The sequence below is a fragment of the Siphateles boraxobius genome, unplaced genomic scaffold (genome assembly GCF_051911475.1).
Source record: "Siphateles boraxobius isolate OS27281-9 unplaced genomic scaffold, OSU_SipBor_1 207, whole genome shotgun sequence".
Taxonomy (NCBI): Eukaryota; Metazoa; Chordata; class Actinopteri; order Cypriniformes; family Leuciscidae; genus Siphateles; species Siphateles boraxobius.
Genome location: NW_027508819.1, coordinates 1,439,392 through 1,455,512, shown reverse-complemented (window position 1 = coordinate 1,455,512; position 16,121 = coordinate 1,439,392). Strand labels below are relative to the sequence as shown.

The window sequence follows — 16,121 nt, the reverse complement described above, 5'->3', positions numbered from 1 at the left end:
CCATAAAAGAGCAACGCTCACGTCTTTCAACAAATGGTATTAAGTTACTATGAAACACAATTAACTAACTATCCATGATGGAAATAAGTGCTTGCCCTTCCTCATGTTATCCTTGGACATGTGTATGTGTTTTTGTGTAATTAGTCATTCAACATAACATAACTGACATTGCGTTACACCGTTATCTAGTTCCCCTCCCCCTTCCACATTCTTTGGTTTGGCAAAATATCTCTTTCTTAAGGTCTGTCAAGGTAAAGGATGATGAGAAGGCGAGGCTAGTGTGGCAAGTGGAGGACTACTGTGAAGACACCCCACTGTGTGTAACCAAGCGAGTGATCCGGGATTGCGAGCATGGGAAAGCATCCCGGAACACACCTACAGCAGAGGTAAATTGACCAATCAGTGATTTATGTAGGCCAAAAGTCCATTTATATAACAGTCAAATAATTTAACAGTCCATCTACTATTTAAATAAATTAGCTGATTATGCGGCTTTGCCAATCGTTGCAGGAGCATTCCATTGAACATGTGTACACAAAAAAAAAGTTTCATGTACAAAAAGGGAAGAAGGTGGATTGTCCGGCCAAGCTCTTCTTAAGATATGTGAAGAGGTGAGTTTTAAGGTGTGCCAGGTAGAGAGGATTGTGTGTGTGGTGTGGCATGTGTGTGTGTGTACTGCAAACACCTGGCTGCTCTACTGTAGCCATGTGTATACCAGTTAAGTATGGCATGTGTGTGTGTATTCCAGCTCATTCGTAGACTGGTGCTGACTGCTGACTCTCAACACACAATTGTTTTTATTGTACTTTATTCAGACAGGTTATGTAAGAACAGCCTTTTTCATGTGTAGCCTGTTGGTGTAACAAACCTGTTGGTGGTGGGGGTGGGGGTGGTTGGGGGCATGAAGCTGTGAGGGTAGTGAGCCAGAGGATGATTTGAAGTGTGTTTTCACAACAATGGTCAAAGGGATGAGAGTCATTAATATAGTTTTTTATATTTTAGATACGACACATACAGTGTAAAAGGCGATGCCTCCAGAACTACAAAAGAAGAGGCTATGAAAAGGCTAAAAGAGGATTTGGCTCAGGGGAGTCCACCAACATCTTCCTTCATACATGTCCGGATTCCACTGGTAGAAGCTCATTTGAATCACATTATCGACAAAGGGTGTTGCTTTGGGAGGCAAATTCACCCCAAAGTGCGGGATAAAATACATGAGATGGTGGGATTGGGTATTACATCTGTCGCATTTGTTAAAAGAGCCCTAAAACAGTATGTATTGAAGGACCTCTGTCCCAATGACCAGCAGAGACCTTTTGAGGAAGACCAGGCCTACTTTCCTTCAAACACTACCATACAGAGCCACATACACATAGCCTTAGTGGCAGGCCGGTACTCCGCACTTGACCAGGAAAACCTAGAAAGAAAGATTGCTCAATGAGTGGAGGAAGGGCAGGGTAATCACTTTTTCTTCAGAAAGTGCACCGCTGGAGAAGATGGACAATCAAATCAGTTCCTCTTTGTCCACCAAAACCAAAAGCAAGCCAGGCTCCTTCAGTGATACGGGGAAATGGTTTTACTTGATGCAACCTATAAAACTTCAAAATACTCTTTACCTCTTTTTTTTTTGGTTGTGAGAACAAATGTGGGTTATAAACCTGTTGCGGAATTCATATGCGAGTCTGAAACAACCAGATCAATCACAGAAGCCCTTGAACTCCTGAAGAGATGGAACCCTGAGTGGAGACCAAGATATTTCATGACCGACTACAGGTTAGGGTACCACAGACTAATGCTTAAACGTGGCCCAAAACCCCCCTATTTTCCCTAGAGCCTTCTGCTAGATTATGATATCTGTTTTGTTCTACTTTGTTTTTCAGCATGTTTTTGTTGTTTGTCATTTCTTAGCTAATACTTACTACAGCACTTTGAGATCTGTTTCAGATGTAAAGAGCTACACAATACAATGCATTATTATTATTATTGTTATTACAGTGAACAGGAAATGCAGGCCATTGCCCAGGTATTCCCTACAGCAGAGACACACCTGTGCACCTTCCACCGGGAACAGGCCTGGCTCAGGTGGACAAAAGATGGTGAGTCCTGGCTTCAAGTCTAGATAGGCAGACACACACACACACACTATGTAGTTAAAAATATCTTAAAATCCTGAGTAAAACCTGTTCTATGTAAGGGATAATGGATGACACGGTGGTCTGTTAACATAAATTAATGCACGGTAGAGGTTGTAAGACAGCCCCGACGCAAAGCGGAGGGCCGTTTAAACCTCGTAAGTGCATTAGTTTGGTAACAGACCACCGTGGAGTCCATTATCCCGCTTATTCCACTGTTGCCACTTGCGCTGTGTTCATTTCATGTTACAATTTGAATGTTTTAATCGCTAAAACAGTTTTGTTTGTAGAACTACTTTCTTCCGACACATATCAACTAATTTCTCAACTTGCAGGACAAACTGCCGTTACTAGTTCTAAATGGATGGTTGCTACGGCCAAAGGCCAGTCGTTAGTTCTATCTCTCCCGTTGTCAAGCGGGCGTATCCCAAGATTCTGATGAACTTTAGCTTTGAAACATCGCTATTTTATTTAGCCTGCTGCCATCCATCTAGCTAAAAGCCACCTCCGTCATATTCTACAATGTTGCTATGTTCTGAATGTCTGCATTTTACAGCTTGGATACAACGTGACAGTTCATTTAAACTTCACAATGAGTTCGGCGAAGTAATATACAAGTGAGATACGGCCAAAAATATGGTGTTCAAATAACAATGTTAATGGTTGTTCTAAATTACGTAGGACAATGGGAAATTCAACCAAGCAGTGGAATAAGTAGATGTAATGAATATGTTTTGATTAATTGTGAAATACAGTGCGACTTACTGATTTAATGACCAAATAATTGTGACTTTAGGGAAGAATAGCCTTGCCGACAGGGAACAGGGAGAACTATTACATCTTCTTCGCAGCATTGCTTGGGCCAGAACAGAAGAGAGCTGCTTGGTAGCGATAGAGAATTTAAGGAAGAGTAGAATATACCAAGACAGTGAAAAAGTGAGGACGTACGTCGAACAGTGGTGGATTTCCATCAAAGAGGTAATATTGTGAAGTGCTAGGATTAACTAGGCTAATAGATGAACATTTCTAAAGAAGAAAGGGCGAGTTGGTGGTTAGATAGATAGATAGATAGATAGATAGATAGATAGATAGATAGATAGATAGATAGATAGATAGATAGATAGATACTTTATTGATCCACAAGGGGAAATTCAAGACTTCAACAAAATAATTCTGAGTACTGAATCCAAAGGGAGGGGGGTGTTATTAGGGACATACATTTTTAGATTGAATTATTAAGTGTTCTTCTGGTTCCTTTCAGAAATGGTGCAGAGCTTATGCTCCAGACGGCTTCAATGTTTCAGTGACTACAAACAATGGCGTGGAAACAATTAACAAAAATCTCAAAGCATTTTTTTTAAAGATCTCTGGCACTGGGACAGTGTCTTCTCTTCTCGAAACTATTGTAACACAATTCATCCCAGAAAAAATCAAAGGCTACGAGAGCCTAAATTACCGGTATAGAACATGCCACAAAGCATACAGCAAGGATGTACCAGCCTTTCTCCAAAACCGTCCGAGAGAAATTGTCCTACACTGTCTGAAGAACATAACTGCAGCTTCCCATTTCAGTGCCCAGGATATAGTGGAGAGAAATGATGATACATGTCTTGTCAGGAGTGAGCAGTCAGACACATTTCATTCTGTGCACCTCACAAAGCCGTCTTGTGAATGTGAAGCTTTTCAACTTTCTTATCTTCCCTGCAAGCACATTTTTGCCATTTTTAGTAACACAAAGCACTCATGGGATTCCCTGCCCCTTATTTACACACTGTCTCCATATCTGACACTTGATACATTTGACGATGTAAGAGGGGTAGATAGATCCAGAGGAGCACAGAGCCAGGAGGATGGAGAAGCACAGAGCCGAGGGGGAGAGAGCACAGAAGATGGAACAGAGAGCCTGGTGCACGACGAAGGGGCAGAGAGCCTGGAAGATGGAGTAGGCTGCCGGTTGCACGATGAAGGGAGCAGTGAGCCTAAAAGACATTATGCCACAGCAGATCAAATCTGCACAACTTAAATTGAGAGAAGAACTGAAGATGTTTAGTGATGACACATATTTATGCAACGACCTGGAAACTGTCACAAGGTCAACAGAAGTACTGATCAATCTAAGAAAATCATTTGTAACCCAGTGCAGAAGAGAAAATGGCCTCATGTTAAATAACCCAAAGGAAATAGTTATGGTTAGAAAGGACTCTGAAGTTCTTCGGGCTCTTCCAGCTAATAAACGAAGGGTAGCAAAAACGAAGAAAAGGAAATGGAACCAGGGTATGTTATTTTTCTGCTGGTTATATTTTGTTAAAATGTTAACATTAAGCCATTGGTCCAGTTGTCCATTGCTCCCATTGCTATCTGTAACAGGTAGGACTTAATTATATTTGCACACTTTAAGCCCTAACCCTAACCTCTTCTTCTTTGTAGGACTCGATCCTCTTCCAGCTTCGAGCAACACAGAAGGTGCACCAGGTCTCCTGACAGACAGACAAGACTCTCATGCTTCCCTCATGGGCAACACAAGCAACACTCAAGGTAAAACAACTAAAAAAACAAGCTTATAGAATGCAAGAAGACGTGTTTGTGTGTGCGTGTGTGTATGCGCCAGGGTTATTATAGTTTTGCATTTTTCATTAGTTTTATTTTTATTTCGTTTTGAATTTTTGTTTTCAAATTCAGTTTAGTTTTAATTATTTTTTAAAGTGTGTTTGCTAGTTTAGTTTATTTTTTATTTTTTTGAAAATGCTTAGTTTCAGTTTAGTTTTTATTAGTTTTAGTTTTTTTGGGTTATTTGTTAGGGGCAAGATTCAAAAAGGTCAGAATAAGTATTGTGTAATAATAACTCAACAAAAACATCATACAATTTTTGTTTTGTTTTTAATCACACCCCCTTGAAATTCCTTTACCTCTTACAAAGTCCAACCGCCGTACCAAAAATCTATACAGAATTCACACCCTATTTACTCTAGTCTATACAGTCAATTGCATACTCATCTGGATTAATGGATTGAAGCAGCAAACATTCAGTGTTAAAGTAAAAAATTATTTATTATATAACGGTTATAACCTTGGTATGCGCGTGTGTGCACAAGACAAAGTTGTATTCGCACACTGTAACCCTAACCTTTTCTTCACATGTTGTAGGACTCCATCTTCCCCTGGCTTCGAGCAACACAGAAGGCGCACCAGGTCTCCTGACAGACAGACAAGACTCTCATGCTTCCCTCATGGGCAACACAAGCAACGCCTGGGTCAAGAAGCCTGGTGAATAGGACCTGTACTGAAGGATCAGCACAGCCACACTGCTTCACTATATCTTGTAGATAGGTGTTTCTTTTTCTTTTTTGTTTCTTTCTTTTTGTGTGTGTGTTTATTTTGTATGATTACTTCACCCATGTATTTGTACTCTGCTGACTAATGCTGATCCATGTGTTGTTGGTAAGGGGGTGGAGGTGGGGGGGTTAAGGGAAAATTTGACAAATGCTGTATATATTTCCCACATTACAAAAAAAATGTATTGTGTATTTACATGATTAAAATCTTGCATTAAGGCCTGTTTCTATTTCATAATTCCATCTGTAATAGCAGTATTGAGTCTAATTAGTCGTTACTGCTTGAATCACCTAAAGAAGAAACATGAACTGGTTAACTGGAGTTTACTTTTCTGCAATACAATAAGTAGGCCTAACTTTATCGAGGTAAAAGTTTCCCCGCTGTCACCAGACGTAGGTCTAGGAGTGGAGAGAAAAGTGACAAAATCACGGTAGGGCTTTGCAAACAAAGTAGGCTATCTGTCTAGCATTGCCATGTCAGTGTATTGATTGATTCATTCTCCCTTCATAGTTTGTAAGAGACATTTAAGGTTGGATGTATTTAATAAACCGAGCGAAGCCTATTCATCTGTTAATATGAAACGCGACTTGGCCATTGTAATTAAGGCTACAGCACATCTTGTACAACTTAAACCCATAGCTAGGTAACGATAAACAAACTGAAAGACCGCAATTCCTAATTTCGCTTTCGTTCACTAAACAAAGACTATGGAAATCAAACATCACTTTTCCATCAAAAAACCGTGTTGTAAACATAACTTATTCGATTTAAGACCTAGGTTCGCTAGCTAGTTCTGTGCCTGCCTGCCTGTGTGCGCGCTGACCCTGGTCGACGAGAACCCGCATGAAGAGATGTGACGCAGGACGTAACCCCGCCCCCCGGGCGAGATGCCCCAAAATTTATGAATCCCTCATCCCGCCGGATAGCCTGAATCCATTTCCGTCGAACTTCACTATCAACAGGGAAAGAAATGAAATGACAGATATGTCTGATTTTGTGAATAACAGCAACAGCCCGGTACGCTACGATGACTCTTGCTCGTTGCTTGCGCCATTTGTTTCCCTGTTGCCCTGACCGGGGAAGAAGACGATTTCCACGATGATTGCGTATTTCCGGTCACAAATACGGAAGTTGTGTAAAAGGTCAATGAACACAGCTAAAGGTGCATTCACATGGGGCGTGTCTGAGGCTTGATGCTGATGTCATAGTGACAACAGCCAATCACATCACTTCCAGCCTGTACTGCAATGTGCTAGGGTCTTTGCATAAAGGCGATCTGATTGGCTGACGCCTGAATGGGAGCTTGAAAAGTTGAACAAGTTCCCACAAGGACCCACAATTCAGTTCAGCAATGCATGACATCACCCATTCACAGTAAATGAGAAGCTAAATGTTGTCTTGGAGATGTTTACACACTTATGTTAAAACAGGGGTAATGTTGTGATATGTAATAAGCTGTGTATGTAATATATTGTGTATGTAATAAGTTGTGTGCGTATACTGGAAATAAAAGCCATTTTGAACACATTGAGTCCATAGTAAAGATGTTTTTTTATCAACCTATGATGCTGTCCAGTAATACTATAGTGTTAGGCACTTTAATTCCACTTTTCTAATGTTTCCTTCACATGGTCCTTACTCTCCATGAGTTAAGTCAATTACCTTTATTTATATAGTGCTTTATACAACACAGATTGGTTAAAAGCAGCTTTATGGGGATAAATAGGAAAAAAGTGCAAAAAGCAGCTCTAAAAATCAAATTGATCAGCTGAGCTCAGTTCAGTGTGGATTGAGTTCAGTCCAATGACTGTGTAAAGTTCATCAGTTATGAAATTAGTTCATTTCATCTATTAAGCAGTTCTGCAAAAAATGATGTCATCGTCCAGCTCAGTTCAGTTCTCAGAAAACTCCACCAGGATACAGAATCAATATCAGAAGCAATCTTCTGCTTGAAGATCGGGATAAATCCTGCCAGTTTATGGGAAGAGTCGAGGCTGGCCTGTGCACAGCGCTTGACTGCTAACAGGGGAAAACTAACACCATGTTTTCACAGGGTGAAATGCAACGAGGCATGACACTACACCATAAACATATACATTTACACTCTGATATTAAAAAGAATGAAACACATTATAAATAATAGAACAAATTCGAGAAAACAAACTACAACTGAAATAAACAGTGGTTTAAATCAAGCCTGTATTCTTTTTGTGACTAACACCTGTCAGCATAGTGACAGTGACTGAAGTAATATCAAATTTGGCTATGTAAATAAAATTGTAAAGTCTCATTACATTTGCAAACAACAAAAGTCCTGTTGAGGTGCATGTTTATCACTCAGATCTAAATGAACTAACAGCAGTGTGGAGAGCTGGTGGAAGACAGGTTTAGGTTCTCGAAAACCTTCAAATGACACACAGCTCTTATCTGTGACTGTCAATTACTAAACCCACACATGCAAACCCGCAACAACCCACATTTCTCTTTCTCTCTGCTTTTCTGCATTTTAGGCGCCTCAACCCTGAACATGGCTCAACAACCAAAGGGAAAGTGACTTCCAAGACTGGCAACATTGTGTAAAAAAAGCAGAACTAAGAAATATATTATTGAAAAACTTGGACTATCTGTTTTCAGTCCGCATTTGGGAGAATGAAGGAAATATGCTAGCTGTATTGTTCATTGATCACTGTTTACTCCACTTTAAATGTTTTTAAATATTGACATTTCAGCTTATGTGTTCATAAAAGGCATTTTTCTGTTTTTTTTCCTTAAACAAATAAAAATGTTTTAAAAACAAATAAATGATTTAAAACTCAGTGTGTTGTTTTCCATTTCCTTTGCCATAACAAATAGCATTATAACATTTGTATTACATGACAAATTTAATATAAGTACAATTTGGAAAGCAGTAATTACTGTATTTTCAGTATAAATGCAATGAGTTTCTGTAGATAAAACTGTAAAATACATTTTACAGCAAGATACTGTATTTTGGTAATAACACTACTATACTGTAATTGTTTACTGTTGTAGTCCTGTGAAAATACAGTAAGTGGCTGGCAACCCAGCTGCCAGTATTTTACTGTACATTTAAGACGAAAAGTTTGACTGTTTCTACAGGCAGTTCCTTTGACCTCATGGCTTAGTTTTTGCTATAATAATTATTTTTCAGCTGTTTTTCAGTTTAATTTGTCATAGGTGCCCAGGAGAAAAAGACGTACTATTAAATGTATTAAAAATGTACTTGAGTATATTTTTAGTACAATACAAATATACTTTAATGCATTTTTAATACATTTAACAGTACGTCTTTTTCACCTGGGTACTCCAAGTGTATAATTTCTGAAAGATAAACCAGAGAAATTAACTAGTGTCATGCAAGTGTCATGCAAATGAAGGGGTCTGAATATTTTCTGAATGCACTTCTGTAGAGTTGTAGGGTTTAAATCTTCCAAACCGGAATGACCTGTTCTGCATTATGTTTGCTTCCCTGGAGGAAAGAGATCTGATGTGAGTCACGCACTTAAAACACACATTTTAAGACTCATATCATGAACCGAAGCACATTGCATTTGACTTGTATATATACGTACATATTTGTAAATAAAAGTAAAAAAATAAATGAAGTATACACTATTCATCCTGTTTAACACATCCTGCTTGCTATATCCAGCAAAGTATACCATCAGATTGAAGGGTGATACTCCCAAACCTGTACTTTATGCAAGCTTTTTTTCAAGGTAAATTTAGTGTCTTTCCAAGGAAAGACGTCTTTCCAAAAAAGAACACTTGAATGTATCATTTTCCTGTTGATCACTGTAAAGCTTCTTTGAAACAATCTGTATTCTATAAATAAATAAATCTATAAATAAATATTTATTAATAAATAATAATGAAATAAAACCATTATAGTTTTTTTTTTACAACCATTACTCCATTGCAATAACCAACGCAGGCTGGTGTGTTAACATATGGTGTGCGGTTGTGAGGCCAGTTGGATGTACTGCCAAATTCTCTGAAACGCCTTTGGAGACGGCTTATGGTAGAGCAATTAACATTCAATTTGTGGACATTCCTGCAGTCAGCACGCCAATCGCACGCTCTCCTAAAACTTGCGGCATCTGTGGTTTTGTGCTGTGTGATAAAACTGCACATTTAAGAGTGGACAGCCTAAGGCACACCTGTGCAATAATCATGCTGTCTAATCAGCATCTTGATACGCCACACCTGTGAGGTGGATGGATTATCTCGGCAAAGGAGAAGTGCTCACTAACACAGATTTAGACAGATTTGTGAACAATATTTGAGAGAAATAGGCCTTTTGTGTACATAGAAAGTCTTAGATCTTTGAGTTCAGCTCATAAAAAATGGGGGCAAAAACAAAAGTGTTAGGTTTATAATTTATATATATATAGTTGGATCTTATATATCATAAATATGTTCTGTTATAGACTGGCGTGGCGTTAGTATTGCTTGTTCTTAGACTGTTGTGAGTGACGTATATTGTTCTGCCGTTCTGCAGTTGGACGTATCTCAAAACTCCTGACTTCTTAGATCATCTGTGTGGCATAAATTACCTTAATGACACAATTTCATGTGCTTAGTAATTTATTTGTGATCAATTAATTATTCCAAATGCTATTAAAAATCTTATTGATAAACCAAATGATAGTGGCATGAACTGTATTTTTACATCTATGTAATGTGAAATGATCTGTTTTTTTTCTTTCTTGTTTTTTCTTTACTACTGCTTTTATAGTTATTGTATGTGCTGGGGAGCAAAAGACAAATATCAACCTTGGTGGACAATAAAGAAATACAATTAATTTAACGTGTGAATGATTTTGAATTAATGGCATGTGTTAATGCATTAACATTGACAGCCCTACTAAACAGAGAACTACATCCAAATAGTTTTTTCCTTTCCTAAAACCACTTTGATAATGAGATATTAGTCCTTTACTCTAGCACACGAGTCAGCCTAATCATGACCATACGCTCCATTAATTTAAATGCATTAGATGTTAGAGCAACGGGCCGATAGTTGGATGCTTGTGAGCGATCCCTGGCTTAGCAACTGCTACAATTCCATGTTTCCAAGAAGATGAAAGCTATTTCCCATACCTTATTAAAAAGGGACAAAAGAACATTCAGTGATATGTCTGATAAGTGCTTGATCATTTCATTACATATCTCATAATTTCCTGGCTATGTCTGTGACCCCTCTTTAATAGTAAAATTAATATCCAATGTACAAGCAGAGGGACGTCTTTCCTGTTCTTTAACATCAGGATTCTCTTTTAAATGTTCCTCTTCGTCAGAAAGATTACTATGCACTTGTGCCAACACCTCTGCTTTTTCAGTATCAGGTATTATTGCTCTTTCTTCAATTATTAACACGTGTATGCTGTTATATTTTTGTTTCCCACCCATCTTCCTGATCATACCCCATACTTCACGGACTTCTATTTTCCCCCAATATTATCCCAGAACTTCCTCCAATAGTCCCTTTTGCTTGTTCAGATTACTCTGCTCTCTTATAATTAACTAAGTCATCAAAAGAAAAGGATCTTCTTACCTTCCTAGGCATGTTCCTTATTCGGATTACTTCTCTGCATTTGTTTGTCTACCAAGGTACTGCTTTCTTCACTTTCATTTCTTTATTTTTTCCTTTTAAATAGTTATTATTAACTGTTAACTATTCCATTTATCAAGACTGCACTATTTATAAACAATTTTTGTTATTTTACCAAAACAATTGTTATGATGACGTTGCAGTATCATGATCTAATAAATGTGTGTGTGTGTGTGTGTGTGTGTGTGTGTGTGTGTGTGTGTGTGTGTGTGTGTGTGTGTGTGTAATGATTGGCAACTCAACAGAACAATTGGCTAAACATTGGCTAAAAGTCTACAGAACAAAGCAAGAACAGGCAAAGCAAAACCAAATAGAGTGGGTTTTTTTACACTTTTGAAAAAAAATTCTAGAAAGCCAACTTTGTCATGAGTGCCTTAAAATAAGTTTTGAGGTAATCTGTCATGTATTGTTTTTATGAAGCCTCGGCAGTTCTAAAAGAGGCCCACAAGCAACTGTATAAATTTGCATTATACTGAGAAACTTTAAAAACTGGTGGCTTTCACTCCTGGACCTGGGCACCCACTGCTCAGCACATTTCCTATCTCTAGGTGTGTTAAATAAGGGAGATATTCAAAATGTGCAGAGAAGTGGGTCCCCAGGACCGGGATTAAAAACCGCTACCCTAGAAAAACTGCAGATACACTACAGACATCTATAGAAGTGCTGGTACTGCGTACCTGTGAGCAATATCTGGTCACACCGGTATGATTCTATTAGCCTCAGATAGACCACACTGTAAAAAAATCCTGTAAAAATACGGGACATTTTGAACAGTAATTTACCGTTATTCATAAATACAGTTGAATACTGTAAATGACGCTGAATTTTACAAGCAAAATAATAACGGCAAGCTACTGTTCAGTCTTACAGGATAATACAATATTTTTAGTCTAGTCACGTGCTTGAACCCGCTCACAACTTCTAGGAATATCACTACTTGTAACGCGCGTGAGTTATCCTCTGCATTTAGTTCTTACCCAGCGCTGTTCCGTGGGTTCTTGGCTTCGTTCAGTTATGACCACAGTAGGGAGAACACTGACAAGGAGCTCCGGTGATTACAACACTTGTTTATTGAACAATCTCAATATCGTGAATTGGCCGCAGCCGATTTAAGAGTGCGTCTCATCTCTCTCTCTGATCACAACTACAACTGTTTTTCTCCAGCTCTCTAAATCGCGGGCGCCGTTCTCGCGATATTATCCCAAATCCTATTTAAAGTCATAGAACATTTATAACCCTTAAATTTCACTTCCTACACTACTCATCAATTGCCATCAGCAGGCGTGCAGTAAAAAAGGATTAACATTACATTACTTCAATATTGTATTACGCGAGAAGGACGAGTAAGAAGATGATTAAATTCAGAAAGATGATTTTCACTCTGACTGTGACCCTGCCAGCACAGAGCTTTCACCTGCATTCAGCTTTTCTCTTCGTCAATTTATCAAGATAAGTGCAAACTTATAAAAGTGTTACCCTGTGATATTGAACCGATATAAAGTTGGTTTGACGTTGGAAGTTTGACATTAGACAGATATTCATCTGCTAAAAACTTCAATAGATCCTGATTGGGTGAGTATAATGTATAGAATTTGGTTTACCTGCAAGGTATTAGGACGTAGAAATGAACACAGATGACAGTTTATTTGTTTTTTATCCTGCTCAATGTTTTCAACATTCAACATTAATGACTCGCATGTGCATTGGCCCGGTAGGGACCGTCTACGAAGTACGTGTACGTGGAAGCGGAGGAAACTGTCAATGGTTCCCCATCAAAAATTATTATAATTTTTTTTTTTTTTGTGAGAGCAACTTTGAAATGTGCTAACACATAACGCTCACTGACAGATTAAATAATGGTGATATAATTATTATTATATTATTTTTATTATTGACTAGGCTATATGTTATTACTACAATCTTATAATAACTATAGCCTAAATAAAATAATGAAACTAAAGCATTTGAATTTTGCCTTATTTAAAAAAATAAAATAAAATAAATATTTTAAAAAAGAGTATTGCATTTATTGGCAATTTACTGATTATCGGTCATCTGTGTCAGGGTTCGTTCAGGTAGAAGATGACGAGAAGGCAGAAGATTCAAATATAAACACTTTTAATAACAATAACTCACAGAGATGTAGGCAGATCGGTCACAGAACAGCGTTAAACTGACGAGAACGGACAAAGACTGACTAAACAGAGGGAACTAAATACAGGCACTGATGAACATAAACCAGGTGACACAGATGAAGGTGATTAACAATACACAGGTGATGATGATGGACTAATGAAGGTTGGCATGGAGATAGCTGAGTGGCGGGAAAACAAAGGACATGTGACTAATACTGAAGACAAACAGAAGAACTAAACAGCACAGACAGACACCAACATGACATTACACCCCCCTCCTGGTAGGCGTGGCCTCAGGGCGGAGCAGGACGTGCAGGCGGCCAGGGTGGTGAGGATCCTTCGGGCGGCCACGGCGGTGAGGACCCTTCGGGCGGCCATGGCGGTGAAGACCCCTCGGGCGGCCATGGCGGTGAAGACCCCTCGGGCGGCCATGGCGGTGAGGACCCTTCAGGCGGCCATGGCGGTGAGGACCCTTCGGGCGGCCATGGCGGTGAAGACCCTTCGGGTGGCCATGGAGGTGAAGATCCTTCGGGCGGCCATGGCGGTGAGGACCCTATGGGTGGCCATGGCGGTGAAGACCCCTTGGGCGGCCATGGCGGTGAGGACCCTATGGGTGGCCATGGCGGTGAAGACCCTTCGGGCGGCCATGGCGGTGAGGACCCTTCGGGCGGCCATGGCGGAGAGGACCCTTCGGGCGGCCATGGCGGAGAAGCCCCATTCGGGCGGCCATGGCGGAGAAGCCCCATTCGGGCGGCCATGGCGGAGAGGACTCTTCGGGTGACCGTGGGCCCTTGGGCGCCCACGGCAAGGGTCTACTGCCCCACCCCAAAAAAATACTTGGGGTGAGTGACAGTCTCTGGACTGGACGGAACCAGTGGTGAAGTAGTCTCAGGACTGGACGGAACCAGCGGTGAAGAGGTCTCTGGACTGGTCAGAACCAGCGGTGAAGAAATCTCTGGACTGGATGGAACCAGCAGTGAAGTGGCCTCTGTGCTGGACGGGACCAGCGGTGAAGAAGGCTCTGTGCTGGACCACTTCACCGCTGGTTCCATCCAGTCCGGAGATTTCTTCACCGCTGGTTCTGAGCATTCAGGGACCTCTTCATCCGCTGGTTCCAAGTAGGCCCTTGCCGGGACCAGCGGTGAAGGCTGTGTGCTGGACGGTACCAGCATTGAAGGCTCTGTGCTTGACGGGACCAGCAGTGGAGAAGGCTCTGTGCTGGACGGGACCAGCGGTGAAGGCTCTGTGCTGGACGGGACCAGTGGTGAAGAAGGCTCTGGACTGGACGACACCAGCGGTGAAGGCGCTTTGCTGGACGGGACCAGCGGTGAAGAAGGCTCTGTGCTGGACGGGACCAGCGGTGAAGAAGTCTCTGGGCTGGACGGGACCAGCGGTGAAGGCTCTGTGCTGGACGGGACCAGCAGTGAAGAAGGCCCTGTGCTGGACGGGACCAGCGGTGAAGAAGGCTCTGTGCTGGACGGGACCAGCAGTGAAGAAGGCCCTGTGCTGGATGGGACCAGCGGTGAAGGCTCTGTGCTGGACGGGACCAGCGGTGAAGAAGGCTCTGGAATCTTGGTTGGTGACAAGGGCTCGGGCAAGACGTGGAGATCAGGGTCAAGACTGCCAAGAAGATCCGGCATGGCGTGGTGATAAGGCATGGCGTGACGATCTCTTGGGGCTGACTGTGTCCCTGATCGAGGCCCGACACTCTCCAGACACCGGATGACGGTCGCTCTCCAGTCCAGTCCGGTGGTGTCTGGGAGTTCTATACGCTGGTTGAAAGTGGCCCCGATCTGGAACAAAGTACACAGGGCCTCGTCTCTGAGATAGCTGGTAACCGCAATGCGGAAAAAGTCCCTTGCAAAATAAAAAATGTTATGGCTCTCCTGAGCCAGGGCGATTATTTTGACCCCATCGTCCATCTTGGGGTGGTCCGTTCTTCTGTCAGGGTTTGTGCAGGTAGAAGATGACGAGAAGGCAGAAGATTCAAATATAAACACTTTTAATAACAATAGCGCACAGAGATGTAGGCAGATCGGTCACAGAACAGCGTTAAACTGAAGAGAACGGACAAAGACTGACTAAACCGAGGGAACTAAATACAGGCACTGATGAACATAAACCAGGTGACACAGATGAAGGTGATTAACAATACACAGGTGATGATGATGGACTAATGAAGGTTGGCATGGAGATAGATGAGTGGCGGGAAAACAAAGGACATGTGACTAATACTGAAGACAAACAGAAGAAATAAACAGCACAGACATACACCAACATGACAATCTGCTTATCAGTGTTGGCTATTTATTGATATCAGTGCATCCCTAAAAATACAGTAATAAAATCTAAATCACAAAAGACACTCCCTTTAAAAAAAAAAAAAAATATATATATATATATATATTCAGTCTCTTTAAGCAAGAAAATCATCCTCATCTTGACATGTTTTCCAATCATGTTAATCTAACGGCCCCATGCCTTTTCCATTTGTTCATGATTTACTGGACAAGGATTAAGCATAAGGATTTTTTTTTTAAATCCTGAATTTATTTGATTAATTTTAATGTAGATAATATATATGATGTAAATTAATAACTATACATCAAATGTATAATGGTACCATATAAAATATATGGTAACCCTCTTATTCAAAGGGAAAAAACATTGTGATGGTGAATTAAAATAAGAAATATGATTGTAAGGGTTTTCTTTTATTTTGTGCTTATTTTAATGCATGTTTTTAGCCGCCCTGGTTGAGAACGACTGATCTAACACACAGAATAAATAAAAAAGTAAAAAAAACAAAGAAAGTAGATATTGATTATATCTTTGAATACTATTACTAGCCTATAAATGTAATGATTAAAGTAAAAGTCCTGAATC

The 16,121-nt window shown here is 40.4% G+C and overlaps 2 long non-coding RNA genes across 2 annotated transcripts; both read left to right on the top strand.

Moving 5' to 3' along the window:
- The first annotated feature begins 246 nt into the window (after positions 1-246).
- On the top strand, positions 247-1,220 carry LOC143745571 (uncharacterized). Its single transcript, XR_013206024.1, has 3 exons — positions 247-386; positions 511-611; positions 1,003-1,220. It is a non-coding gene; the product is annotated as an uncharacterized LOC143745571 (long non-coding RNA).
- A 264-nt stretch (positions 1,221-1,484) lies between these two features.
- On the top strand, positions 1,485-3,103 carry LOC143745569 (uncharacterized). Its single transcript, XR_013206023.1, has 3 exons — positions 1,485-1,773; positions 1,996-2,096; positions 2,929-3,103. It is a non-coding gene; the product is annotated as an uncharacterized LOC143745569 (long non-coding RNA).
- The last annotated feature ends 13,018 nt before the right edge of the window (positions 3,104-16,121 follow it).